Raw genomic sequence first — 15,868 nt, 5'->3', positions numbered from 1 at the left:
GGCGCTTTCTCGTGCGATAGCCATCTTTCTCTTCAATGGGCAACGTTTAAGTCGGAAGAACTTCTCTTTGACCCGTGCACATTTTGCTGTGGGAACAGGACAATTTGTGCGTAACGTTTTGTCCCCAATGGATACACATCAACGTTATTTATATACACCAAGGGACCCCCAACCACTGGCCCATGGTTTGAGGCCGAAATGTATATCCATGCAGTTTATGGACAATTATGATTGTGTTGTCATCTTTTAAAAAGATGATGATTAATAAGCAGCCATGAACAGCCATTTGGTTGCAGAAGGAAATATGAGGTAATTGACTAAATCAATTTATTGATTTTGGTTATACAGCACATTTTTGGTAGATTTATTGATAGCATTAAAAAATAAGCAATCTCTCTCACTCAAAGGAGGTGGCCCTTTGAAGGTGAGCCAGCCGCCATTGCAAGACAGGAAACAGACACTAGGTGCTATTTATAAAACGTGGAGTAAATGCTAGGATCAGCTAGCGACGTGGTGTCCAATTTCACAATAAAAGCCCGGATAAGTGTGTATTGATTACAAAACGCGGAGCAGCAAACACAGGAATGAAACAACGTATAAGCGTCCAACAGCTGTCTTGTATATAAATATATTTCACCAGAATTGGAAACTCTAACGTTACACACGTGCAAACATATGTGTCCCTTAAGAGTCTAAATAGACATTCTAGTCCTCCCATGCTGAGAGCTCATCCATCACTCTCGTCTAAAGTGAACACCAAGTAAAACGAGCGCTCTCAGGCTCATCCAATTATGCAGCCATGACCTTTCTGCTGTCTTTCACCAGGACAACCAGGAATTAAACCACCCCCCCTGGGTGAGAGATGGCTTCTGATTGGTTCAGGGGTATACATACAGACCACAAACGCTGTTTTATTGAAAAATGCTGCAGATCTCAACTCTCTTTTGGCCTCATTGTGGTTAGAAGGTTAGTTAGTCTGTTAGTAAGCATAACTGTTATGTCAACCACCTCAGCACAATTGAAAAAGCTATGTCAGAGTTTGCACCAGTTACCTTGTTCGATAGGTAGTCAGTTGGCAGGATCATGCAAATGTTTTGGTCACAATTCCGCAAGAAGAAGTTAGGAGTTCCGACACTTTTAGACGATAATAAACAGTCCCAGTATAGTAAGCAAGTGAGTGAGTTAGTGAGTTATTGCCCTCTAACATTAATGTCCAGCCCCAAAACCAAGTCAGTTACTTGGATTACCATTAGGTCAGCCCTTTGCACATATCCAATATGTTTTGGTAAGTTCTGACAATATAAAGCAGGTAGAATACAATGGGTTGGTTAGCAGGGTTACGCAAAACATTTGACAGAAATTCCAAAATATATGGCCCAAATGCATAGTTAGTTAAGTTAGTTAGCAGTAATTATTTATCACAATTCTAATCAGCACGTTCGGTTAAAAAACAAGCCAGAGTTAGCTAGGTGGGTATAGTAATCTGTTGAATCGCTTAAGCCGCTGAAATCCGAGTCTGAATCCGAGCTAATGTCGCTATAGCTTGCTGTTCTACGCGGCATGTTTGTTTGTGTTGGCATCACTATGTGACGTCACAGGAAAATGGACGGGTGTATATAATGATGGTTAAAATCAGGCACTTTGAAGCTTTTTTTAGGGATATTGCGTGATGGGTGAAATTTTGAAAAAAACTTCGAAAAATAAAATAAGCCACTGGGAACTGATTTTTAATGGTTTTAACAATTATGAAATTGTGATAATGTTCCCCTTTAACAAGGTGAAGCAAAACTTCAAAAACAAATGAAAAACATGACAATTTCAAAAAGTATGTTTGTCCCCTCAAAAAAGGTTAGTTAGTTAATCCGAATGTATGGATGATTAAAACAAAACAAACAGGTTGCGTACAGTTAGCTAGCTGGCGGGAACTTTGATACGATTCCAAAAAGGTATGTTCGATCCCGACTAGGTTGAGTGCAGTAAGGGATCTTTTTTACCCGCTTTTGGCAGTTAGAATCCACTGGCATCAAGGCCAAGTGGGGCAGTGACCCACCACACACAGCAGATGGTTCTGTACTGTAATGCTCATTACCACCACCTAGAGGACCGGAGGGGTACATTATCATGTGAGGGTTGAATAAGAAGGAGTCAGGCGGACATGTTTAGGATTGTTGGGCCTTGAGGGAGGTATGTGGAGACACTGTCCACGTTATTGAGGATGTTTGCCTCCACGAAGGAGTAGAAAATGTTGACACGGCTTCCTTGGTGATGTTAAGCATCTCTGTAAGACACGGGTGGAATATCAATCACGGCCCAAATCCTCCCCCATTCTCATGCATATGAAGTCTGCCTGTGAGCTTTCCTCCCTTTCTTTGCAGCGTCCACACTGCAGCGACACTCTGACCCCCCCGGGCTCTTTTTTGTCCGCAGAGTACAGCGAGCGCTTCTCTCGGCCTCGCTCGTCTCCTTGCGGACGCCGTACGTGCCAGACGGGCGTCGCATGGCAACGCTGGGGAGGTGTGGGGGAGGGGAATATGAGTCTATTCACAGAGCGCATTCATCATTTCATTCAGCAGCGTCCCCTGGGAATAGGATGGAAAAACATCACTGTTCCGCTCAAGATTGGCCACTTGATTAGGTACACCTGCACAAGCTACTTCCCCTCGAGAGCAGGTCAAGATGGGGGCCACGTAAACGGCGCTGAATACTAATTATGTGAGGTCTTACATAACATGAAAAATAAAACACATGGAACGCAGCAGTTTTTTTTCCCCTGTCCAAATGTTGATCAGTCAAGGTTGCAATCATCCACCAATTAGACAGAGGAAAATAAACATTTAGATTTTACCTCCATTATCGGGAATAAATTTATTCAACATTTCATCACTTTGTCTTCAATTACCATTCACTTCAGTCTAGTGGGTTCCCGGGAGGGTTCGGGCCAGAACTGGAACGGCGTTTGTTTTCGCACGCAAACCGACAATCTGTCAAAGTGACTTTCAGCCCAAACACGCTCTCTGTGGCCCCAAATGTAAACACATGTTAACACGTGTAACCACATTGAAACACATGTACGTGATGACGCAAACTAATTTGATACACTTATCCATAACTGCTTATTTTCAGTTTTATATCGAATTGTTCTCGTATATCAGTAGCGGGTCGCGCGTTTTTCACCTCGGCCTTCAGTTATGTCCTACTTCAATAAATACCTCTCAAAATACCATCATTTATGTCACCACATGACAATGGCTAAACACACTTGTGCACTACTGCGTATTGAATCACCTCACCTCAACAGTGTACAAAATGGGCTATTTTTCGGCGCATTTAAATATCAATAAACCGGCATCAGCCATTAAAACATATCTTATGTGGTACTATCAAAATTAAAATAATTGTAAAAAAACATCATAAATGTGAAAAAATAAAGAAATTAAATATTTGAACTCACAATTTGCAGCACCCATCCGACGCCGTATAAGCCAGTGGTACCGCTCGTAGTTTGTTGATTCGGGTGGAAGTGGCGGGTAAACAATTTCACCAGCTCAGCTAGCTTCCGGGGTCGGCCGACCTTGTCTCACAAGATCTAGTGTTTCTTTAAATATCCTTCTTGAAAATAGCCATGCAAAAATATATCTGCCAACTAATCAACGTTTTGCTCTCCTTCTTTGTGGGTTAAAATGAGAGTACCGGTGATGTACATTCTGACTTATGGGCAAATAATTTACCTTACTGTTATCTAGCAAACTAACAAACAAACAAGCTAACTAATCGCAGTTTTAGGGACAAATGTAATTTTTGGAATTGTGGTCAAATGATTAACTAAGTAATTAATCAACAAGTAACTAATTAACTAACTAGCAATGGCTCTTTTTTTACCTTTTAAAATTATATTTTCCAACCAACCATCCAGCTATCAACTAACTAACCAACTAACTGACTGACAGTTAGTCAGTCAGTCAGTCGGACTAACATACGGACGACCTAACAAACTATCTAACTAACTGCCTTGGACCTGTTTAAATGGGCCAAAGAGATCTCTAATAATGAACTCATTACATTTGATACTAACTATAGTTTCTTGTCCATCTACACACTAACTACCTAAGACACTTACTGACTAACAAGAATATCCTCTGCAATTTGTTAGTCTTATAGCCAGACACGTGTGTTTATTTCCGGACTTTCCTCAGAGTTTGTCCCGCAACAGTTGTAGCCGAAACCGTCTGGTACGGAAATAAACACACAGGTCTGGATATGTGAATAACAAATTGCATAATTTTTTGAAGACTGAATGAACCTCTTTGGATTATAGAATATCCTCTTCTTTTTTAACCATTTGGCAGTGTGGTCAAACCAGCCAATCAACCAACCAACCAAACCAAATAGGTAACTAACGTCATTTTTGGTACAAATTGACCTTTTGGGGTTATTTGTTAAGGGTTAACGCAACACTAATCCTTTTAACTAAGACACTAATGAGCTAAGTAACCAGGACTTTTGAACCATTTGGCATTGTGGTCAAACCAGCCAACCAACTAACCAACCAATCAAACCAACTAAGTAACCTTTTGGGGTTGTTTGTAAAGGGTTAACGCAACACTAATCCTTTTAACTGAGACACTAATGAGCTAAGTAACCAGGACTTTTTAACCATTTAGAATTGTGGTCAAAATAGTGTTCAGCTAAAAACAAACCACTAACAAGTGCTGACTTTACTTTTTTTGGCCATACCTTTTGGAATTGCGGTGAAAGGTTTTGATGAATCCAGTGAACTAACTAACATATATACTAACTGTGTTTATATTCCTTTTAGAATTATGGCGCGTGAGTTTGAGTGGTCTTAAACTAAGTTAAACCTAATCCTTTTTCTCACTAACCAACTAGTTGTTTTTATGGCAGACTAGCTACTTTTGGGGTTGACCCTTGGTGTGGTCGGACCACTCCCAGTGTGTTGAGTAGGACACAGAAGAATGTCTACTGTACCATTGTTGACATTATGATATTTTGAGCCAATCAGCTTTGAGCATGTTGGTTTTAACGCCATGTCGGGTTAACGAGATCTACGTCCTGAGCGCAGACCCAAGGCGCGACCTTGGCTCGCCAACGAGAGCGAGACGGCGACTTAGACCACAAGGAGCCGTTTGTTGTTTGCTGACCAATAGCCTGCCCTGCAAAGTAAGGCGCAGGTGTAAAGCGGCTGTGCATTAGCGAGCACACTTATCCATAAACAAACCTTTGTTCCTGTAAGCGCCTTAGTGCAGAGCAGGCGCCTGTAATCCTGCTCAAGATGCAAACACACTCCTGCTTGTCTTCCTGTCTTGTTGTCACTCCAAATAGTTCAGGTGGAGGACAACCAGTTCACCCTTATTTACCTCTTTTATCCTGATATCTGGCAACATGATCAACCTCTCGGATTGGACATTAGACATCATATTGGACATTTCGTTGGTCGTTAAATTGGACATTACATGAGTCATCATATTGGACATTATGTTATTAGACATCACTTTGGACATTACATTAGACATCATACGGAACATTACGTTAATAACTAATAATAACTGTGATTTATATAGCGCTTTTCTAAGTACCCAAAGTCGCTTTACATGTAGAACCCATCAATCATTCACACCTGGTGGTGGTAAGCTACTTTCATAGCCACAGCTGCCCTGGGGTAGACTGACGGAAGCGTGGCTGCAATTTGCGCCAACGGCCCCTCCGACCACCACCTATCATCCATCATTCAATTCACCGGTGTGGTGTTATCAGACATTATATTAGACATTAAATTGGACATCACATTAGTCAACATATTGGACATTAGACTATTAGACAAGAATTTCAGTTCTTATGTGTCTTGTACATGTTAAAGAATGGACAATAATAAAGCATCTTGAATCTTGAATAGACATTACGTCGGATATTACATTTGACATCAAAACTGACAACACATTGCATATTAAACATCACATTAGACAATAAATTGAACATTAAATTGGACAACACATTGGCAAATATGTTAGACATCACATTAGACAATAAGTTGCACATTAAATTGGACATTAAATTGGACATCGCATTATACATTAAATTGGACATCACAATGTACATTACAATATTTTACATCACATTGGCCATTAAATTATTAGACATCACATTAGACATCAGATTGGACAATGTACATTATATTGGACAATATATTGGACATCACATTGGAAATCACACTGGACATTACATTATTAGACATACATTCGACATGAAATTGGACATTACATTGACATCACCTTGGACATTACATTGGAGTCGACAATACATTAATAGAAATCACATTACTATGATTAATAATATGATAAATGTTAATTTAAAACTAAATGTGGGATATAAATAATAATGGAAGTATAATTGTATATAGTATATAATTGGTGCAAAGGTTTAACATGTGTACAAGGATATTTCACATGCCTTTACTGTGTATATAATTGAACAGCATTTATGTTGTGTACAATGTGTATTTATATTATGTTGTGAAAATTAAATTTCATAATTTTTGGAAGCTCATCTTGTACTTGACTATGTTTATAGGATTAAGCGCAATAAGTGTTCAACTTCAGCCTAAACCCTTTCGGTCTGCAACATTTTTAATTTATGAATGTACAACTGTTTATGTAAAATTGTTTGTTTATTTTGTTGACCATTGACAGAAGAAATAAACTAAAACTGTCATGACGCGGAGTCGAACCCACGTTTCCTCTGCAGTTGGAGCTGCAGGCACCTCTCTTAACCCCTCTGCTAGCAGCACACTCAGACCAGCCTCTGCTCGTGCTGAGCACAACACACCCACACAGCAACAAGCCTGCAAACAATTACTCATCAGCGCACCTGGACTTGACGAGGGGGAGCAGCATAAAGACCAGCGGACCTGAGGAACCTTTGCCAGAACGTCGCTAACCTTCCAGTAAGCATCACGTCTGGCATTCCTTTCCCAGTGATTTCCTCGTCCTTGTTTTGCTCTATCTCTCCGTGTTTCCCCTTGGTTCATGCCCTTTTGTATTTTCCACAGTGACTCCCATGTCCTCCGTGATCGTGCCTTGTTACTCGACACCCATCCGGATTCCTGACTGCTCTCCATGATCCACGACCTCCCTGCTCGGACCCAGACCACGCTGCCCTGCTCTTGCCCACGACCACTTGCCTGTCCACGAACTGCCTCTTCGCCTTGCCCCCTTGGATAACGACGAAAGATACAATCAACATTTACAGACAACAACCCTTGGTAACATTTACATTATTAATTTTACACATAGTCAACACTCACTCACTTTGAGTAGCATACACACGCCACGTATTCAGCAAAAGGTTTCAAATAAACCTTGTAACCGCAGTCCTGCCCTGGTTGTCGCCTCCTTCCCTTTTCTGATACATAACAGTACGTTCTGGCCACAACATGTCGGAACCAGGCGACAACGGCAAGCCCCAGGCCCGGTCATCCAGAACTTCTGACCTGGCTATCCTTAGCTCCGTCGTGAGCGAGCATCAGGTTCGTTTTTCTGCCCTTGAGGACAATCTGGATAGAGCATTTTCCCGACTGTATACTAGGCTGGACAGCCTATGCCCTGGGGCCAGTCCCGGGCCGGTGGTACCCCCACATACGTCCCAAGTCCGCGGACCTGAACACTGCAATCTGGAACGGGAACCCAGGATTGCCAGTCCGAGACCCTTTGAGGGAGACTTTGAGCTATGTAGGGGTTTTCTGGTACAATGTGACCTCATTTTTTGTCATCAGCCCTCCCGCTATTCCACCGATGGTGCCAAGATTGCATTCATTTTTTCCTTGCTTTCCGGACCGGCACTCAAGTGGGCTACGGCCGCCGTCGACAGAACCGTGGGTCTCAACTCCGACTACTGTGCTTTCCGTGCTGAATTTCGGGCCGTCTTCGATCACCCCAAGGATGGGGGGGACGCGGCCGGACGTCTGCACTCCATCTCGCAGGGCTCACGCTCCGTGGCAGCCTACACCCTGGAATTCCGGACCCTGGCGGCGGACAGCGGTTGGGGGGACCGGGCGCTCCAAAGCGCGTTCCGTCGCGGCCTCTCTGAGGAGATTAAGGACGGTCTGCTGAGAGACAGACCTACTTCCTGCAAAGACCTCATCGAATTGGCCCTCCAATTTGACCGAAGACTTTGTGAACGTGCAGCAGAGCGAGGCCAGAGAGCGGCTTCTAGAAGCCAACCTTTTCCTTCTTTAAAGGCGGAGGGAATCCTGGTGAGCCATACTTTATTCCCCCGTAAGGAAGAAAACCCAGACATTCTGCTACCCGCTACTCTGGCCTGGGACAAGAGGAGCGTACAAGTGGAGGCATTTGTGGACTCTGGAGCAGACGAGAGTCTTTTAGACTATGAGTTTGCCCAGCAGATGGGCATTCCATTGATCTCCCTGGACAAGACACTGCCTGCACAAGCCCTGGATGGACGGCCTTTGGGCCCCATCAAGTACCGCACGGAGCCCCTCTCCATGACCATTTCCGGTAACCACAGGGAGACCATCAGCCTTTGGGTGCTGGAAGCTCCAGTAGCCCCACTGGTTCTTGGAAGATCTTGGCTTCGTCTCCACAACCCCCATATCTCTTGGACTTCCGGAAGAATCCTGGCTTGGAGCACACCCTGCATGGCCAACTGTCTCAGGTCAGCGTCCCTTCCAGTCCACCACTCCTCTACCACGACTCCCCCGGCCGATTTATCCCTGGTCCCTGCTTGCTACCATGACTTAGCCGAGGTCTTCAGCAAGGTACGTGCACAGGGACTACCCCCTCATAGACCCTACGACTGTTCCATTGAGTTACTCCCTGACGCTACCCTGCCTTCTAGCCGCCTTTACAATCTGTCTCTTCCAGAGAAGGAGGCTATGAGGGAATACATTACGGAGGGCCTTGCTTCGGGCATCATTACCCCGTCCAAGTCTCCATTGGCCGCAGGATTCTTTTTCGTGGCTAAAAAGGACGGGTCCCTTCGGCCCTGCATTGATTACCGTCACCTAAACAACATCACCATCAAGAACAAGTACCCTCTTCCGCTACTCAACTCTTCTTTCGAGCCCTTGGCACCTGCTACCGTCTTCACCAAACTGGATCTCCGTAACGCCTATCACCTTGTACGGATCAGAGAGGGGGACGAGTGGAAAACGGCCTTCAACACCCATATGGGGCATTATGAGTACCGGGTAATGCCTTTTGGTCTTACCAACGCACCTGCAGTTTTTCAAACACTTGTCAACGACATCCTCCGGGACATGTTGGACCAATTCGTGGTAGTATACCTGGACGACATTCTGATTTTCTCCCGTAACCTCTCTGACCACAAGCAACATGTCCGGCGTGTCATGCAACGTCTCCTGGAGAATCGTCTATTTGTGAAGGCAGAGAAATGCAGCTTCCACTCCTCTTCAGTGGAGTTCCTGGGATTTGTGGTCGAAAAGGGGCACATAAGACCCGACCCGAAGAAGGTGAAGGCCGTGGTAGAGTGGCCTCAACCTACTAATAGGACGGAACTTCGAAGATTCCTCGGCTTCGCCGGCTTCTACCGGCGATTCATTCGGGACTTCAGTAGGGTTGCTGCACCACTCCACTCCCTCACGTCAACTAACGTGCCCTTTGTGTGGACACTTTTGGCTAGAAAGGCCTTTGAGGACTTAAAAGAGCGTTTCGTTTCAGCCCCCATTCTCGTCCACCCCGACTTAGACAGTGCTTTCCTGGTAGAGGTGGACGCCTCAGACTCTGGGATTGGGGCTGTTCTCTCACAACGGTCCAGAAGTGACAATTTGATTCACCCTGTGGCTTTTTTCTCTAGGCGCCTGACTCAGGCCGAGCTGAACTACGACGCTGGGAACAGGGAACTATTGGCGGTCCACGAGGCCCTGGCTGAATGGAGACATTGGCTGGAAGGAGCTAGACACCAGTTCCAGATCTTGACCGATCACAGCAACCTGCTCCACATCCGAGCTGGCAAAAGACTCAACAACCGTCAGGCAAGGTGGCAGCAGTTTTTCTCCCGCTTCAATTACGTGCTCTCTTTCAGGCCTGGGTCTAAGAACACTAAGGCTGACGCACTATCCCGGTTATTCGTGAAAGAGACCACCTGTCCGTCAGTGGCGGATCCCATCCTTCCTCCCACTCGCATCGTTGGAATGGTGACTTGGAAGGTGGAGGACCTAGTCAAATCTGCGCTGCGCGCCAATCCAGGACCGGGAGGTGGACCACCCAACAAGCTTTATGTCCATCGGGAGCTACGACCCAGGGTCCTGGATTGGGGACACTCAAGTCTGTTCTCTTGCCATCCAGGCTTTCAACGATCCCTATCACTGCTGCGAAGACGTTTTTGGTGGCCATCCATGGCCAAGGATACTTGTGAGTTCATCGCTGCTTGTACTACTTGTGCCCGTAATAAGACGTCACACAGGCCTCCTGCTGGTCTCCTTCGCCCTCTCTCCATTCCTGCCCGTCCTTGGTCACACATCGCCCTGGATTTCGTCACAGGATTCCCAGCCTCCAGAGGTAACACCACCATTCTAACTATTGTTGACCGTTTCTCCAAGGCAGCCCACTTCATTCCCCTGCGCAAGTTACCTTCTGCCTCAGAGACGTCTGATCTTCTCACACTACACGTCGTCAAGCAACATGGTATCCCGGTGGACATAGTCTCTGACCGAGGGCCTCAGTTTACGTCACAAATATGGAGAGCCTTCTGCAAGGGAATCGGGGCCTCGGTCAGCCTCACATCCGGATACCATCCCCAGAGCAACGGGCAGGCTGAGAGGGCAAACCAAAGCTTGGAGACCTGCTACGCTGTGTTGCCAGTCGTCAACCCACGTCCTGGAGCAAGTTTTTGCCTTGGGTGGAGTTTTCCTACAACTCCTTGAAGAGCTCCGCTACCGGTATGTCCCCATTTGAGTGCTCGTTGGGTTATCAACCCCCCTTGTTTCCCCAACAGGAACTAGAAATCGCTGTGCCCTCGACTAGGGCTCATATTAGGCGGTGTCAGAGGGTGTGGAGAGCCGCTCGTGCGGCCTTAGAGAGGGCCTCCGAGAGGATGTGCCGCAACGCCAACCGTCATCGCATTCCAGCCCCGTCCTATCGGCCAGGACAACAAGTTATGCTACTCACAAAGGACCTCAGCCTCCAGGTACCATCTAGAAAATTGGCACCACGTTACGTTGGTCCTTTTGCCATCTTGTCCATCATAAACCCTGTATCTGTCAAATTGGCTCTTCCACCCTCGGTCAAGCGGCACCCAGTGGTCCATGTGTCCCAGATTAAACCGGTAGCGGAGAGCGCTCTGTCTCCTCCTGCCCCTGCCCCCCCACCCTCGAGGTTCTTGGCGAACGGAGATCAGGTTTGGACGGTCAAGGAAATCCTCAGGGTCCGTCGACAAGGTAGGGGGCTCGTTTATCTGGTCGACTGGGAGGGATATGGGCCAGAGGACAGATCTTGGGTTCCTGCCTCCTATCTTGCCGATCCCTCTCTTCTGGAGGATTTCTACCGTGCCAATCCTGATGCTCCCCGGCGCTCGTCGGGGGCCTCGCATAAGGGGTGGGGTACTGTCATGACGCGGAGTCGAACCCACGTTTCCTCTGCAGTTGGAGCTGCAGGCACCTCTCTTAACCCCTCTGCTAGCAGCACACTCAGACAAGCCTCTGCTCGCGCTGAGCACAACACACCCACACAGCAACAAGCCTGCAAACAATTACTCATCAGCGCACCTGGACTTGACGAGGGGGAGCAGCATAAAGACCAGCGGACCTGAGGAACCTTTGCCAGAACGTCGCTAACCTTCCAGTAAGCATCACGTCTGGCATTCCTTTCCCAGTGATTTCCTCGTCCTTGTTTTGCTCTATCTCTCCGTGTTTCCCCTTGGTTCATGCCCTTTTGTATTTTCCACAGTGACTCCCATGTCCTCCGTGATCGTGCCTTGTTACTCGACACCCATCCGGATTCCTGACTGCTCTCCATGATCCACGACCTCCCTGCTCGGACCCAGACCACGCTGCCCTGCTCTTGCCCACGACCACTTGCCTGTCCACGAACTGCCTCTTCGCCTTGCCCCCTTGGATAACGACGAAAGATACAATCAACATTTACAGACAACAACCCTTGGTAACATTTACATTATTAATTTTACACATAGTCAACACTCACTCACTTTGAGTAGCATACACACGCCACGTATTCAGCAAAAGGTTTCAAATAAACCTTGTAACCGCAGTCCTGCCCTGGTTGTCGCCTCCTTCCCTTTTCTGATACATAACAAAAACTAAACATTGAACATAATATTAGACATTAAATTAGACATTAAATCGGACAACACATTATACATCACAATAGACATTAAATTGGACATCACATTGAACATCACAATATTAGACATCGCATTAGACATTAAATTGGACATTAAATTGGACATCACATTGAACGTCACATTATTAGACATCACATTAGACATTAAATTAGACATCACATTGAACATTACATTATCATACATCACATTAGACATTAAATTAGACATCACATTGAACATTACATTATTGGAAATCACATTAGACATTAAATTGGACATTACATTATTAGACATTAAATTAGACATTAAATTGGACATCACATTGAACATTACATTATTGGTCATCGCATTAGAAATTAAATTGGACATCACATTATTAGACATACATTGAACGTTACATTGGACAACATTTTGTAAATCACATTGAATATTATGTTAGCAAATTACATTGGACATCCCATAAGACGTTATTGGACAATATGTTGGGCATCATGATAAAAAATACATTTAACATTACTTTGGACATCATGTAGGAGATTCCATTGCACATTACATTGGACAATATGATGGACATCCCCTTGGAAAATACATTGGACATTACATTGGATATTACATTTGTCACAGGGTGTAGGTGACAAACCCCAAGATGCAGAGACGGCAGGTTTTGCCCAGGAAAACATGATTTAATTTAACTCTATAACAAGAAACAAACAAAAAGGTTCAAACAAAAGGCGCGCACAAGGCGGAGAACAAACTTGGCTATGAACAGAAACTAGCACAAAGGCTAAACTATGGACAAGAAACAAAAACACTTACTGTGACACAAATAAACAAAACTCATGTGGCAAGAAACGGGCAGGATGAACTATGACATGAGCAGAGTGAACAGAAGTAGACAGAGCTACAACGACAAGTATAAATGACACTGACCTCGACAATCATTAGCGACATTGACAATACTCCAGCACTGACTGGAGGGAAAAGCAGGTCTAAATAGTAGCTGGCTGATTGACACCAAGTAGGGCCAGGTGCCAAACAGCCACAGCTGAGAGGACACAGTACTCAGTGAGACAAGTAGGAAATAACCAAAATTAGAGCGCCGACAGGAAATAAAGACAAACAGAGGAAAAATTCAAAACATAACTAAACTGTCAGTGACAAACCTGACAACATTATTAGACATCACATTAGACATTAAATTACACAATAAAATGGACATCACATTGAACATCACATTAGACATTACATTATTAGACATACATTGGATGTTACATTGGACAATATGTTGGACATCACATTGAACATTACGTTGGAAATTACATTGGACATCCCATAAGACATTACATTGGACAATATGTTGGACATCACAATAAAAAATACATGAAACATTACTTTGGACATCATGTAGGAGATTCCATTGCACATTACATTGGACAATATGATGGACATCCCCTTGGAAAATACATGGGACATTACAATGGATATCACATTGGACATACCTTGAGGTCAAACTTGATGATCCTTGACTAAATTCACTTGCAAAAAAAGTATTTTTGTCCAACCGTTAGCATCCACGATGTATCACACACTTGACCTTTGAACCTGTGAACTCTCATGAAATCCTGTGCACAGTACACACACAAACTCTATATTTAAATAATAATCTTTTTGGTGCTGTGTGGTATGTTTATGTTTGTACTGTAAGCAGACACACACACACACATGCACACGCATGGCAACGCACACACACACACACATGCACACGTGTCCCCTCCATGGATCCGGTTCAGTCCAATCTGGTCCCTGGAGCCTGTATATGATGAGGAAGTGCTATCTCAATCAACAGCTTAATTAGTGAGTGTGTTGTGACTTGAAATGGACAGATGCATGTGTGTGTATGCTTTGCCAACATTGACGCACACACACACACACGCACACACACACACACACACACACACACACACACACACACACACACACACACACACACACACACACAGTCTTGTATTTGTTACCTTCTTGAGACCACCTTTTCTAGATATATAAAGATTTGTATTTACAACATTAATAATATATACATACCATGTAACTATAAAAAAGCTTGTTGGGAAAAATGAGTTGGAATTTCACAAGAATAACTTAGAATTTTTGCAATATTATAATAAAAGTCGTAATTTTACTCAACGCAGGTCAAAATTTTACAAGAAAAACAGAACATTTGTCCAATATTATGATAGAAGTTGGAATTTTACTCAATAACTGTTGCGATTTTACAAGAAAAAGCTTAACATTTTGGCAATTTTAAAAAAAGAGTCGTAATTTAACTCGACAAAAGTCACAATTTTGTAAGAAAACTTAAAAATGTTGGCAATATCATAATAATAATAGGAATTTTTCCTGGCAAAATTACGACAAAAGTCATAGTGTTACTCAAAAACAACCAAAAAAATTGGCAATATTGTGATAAGAGTCAGAATTTTATATGACAAATGTCACCATTTTTGCAGTAAAAAGTAATAACTACATAAAAAAGTAATAATTTTACAAGAAAATATTGCAATATTACAGAAACAGAAAAAATATAATAAATTATTCCTAATTTTATAAGAAAAAAGTCAACACATTGTGAGAAAAAGACTGCTTTAGTTAATTTTTGTTTGTTGAATGTTTTGTTTGTAATTATTTTTTAATCTTCATTATTTACTTCAAGATATTACAGTATGTCCCTATCAACGTTCCCTCTAAGGTGCGCACCTGCGCAATTGCGCACTGCTCACGCGTCCTCTGCGCACAGCAAATCTATGCCGCGCAAAAAATCAAATCCCACTCTAAACAAAATAAGCAAATCGTTTGTTTTGTATAGTTTTGCAGTGCAACTGTGAGTAACAGGTGACGAAAGGAGGCCACAACAGATAAAACAATGTTTGTCAACACTTAAATTATTGTAACGTCTGTGGAGACACTTAAAGGAGGACAGGAATTCCATCGGTCCCTTTATTTAGCGAAATTGTTTGTCGGCAATAAACACACCAAAACAATGTGTAAAATACTTTTATCTAGCAAAACTGGTCGTTGTCTACCGTACAAACCAAGCCAAAAGCAACTCTTTGTCATCTGTTATATCAACAGCAGCCGCTTGCTCCCTCTCACTTGCACCAACACATACACTATGGCAATTAGCCACTGGTGCGTTTACGGCCACACAAAAAGTTGGACAACTCCAACACTACACGTAAAGTGTAAATTTCAGGTCGTTTTACTATGACTCCTCAATCAATGTGCTTATTCTACTGTCATTTGTTAAGAATGTTATTTTTGGATATTAATCATGAAATGATGTAACAGGACTACATAATTGCTAATAAAAATATTTATTTTACGGACAGAAAGTTAATAAACACTTCATCTCATGCAACATGTGAATGTTTTAAGGGGAACTAAATGTGATCTCTGAAAGGGGTACACAATCTTTCCAAAGCAGGACCCCAACCCAGGCATAAAATACTATAGTGCATAGCTGATTTAAAAAAAAAAACTA

The sequence above is a fragment of the Nerophis lumbriciformis genome, linkage group LG07 (genome assembly GCF_033978685.3).
Source record: "Nerophis lumbriciformis linkage group LG07, RoL_Nlum_v2.1, whole genome shotgun sequence".
Lineage (NCBI taxonomy): Eukaryota > Metazoa > Chordata > Actinopteri > Syngnathiformes > Syngnathidae > Nerophis > Nerophis lumbriciformis.
Note: the sequence above shows the minus strand (reverse complement) of the source record.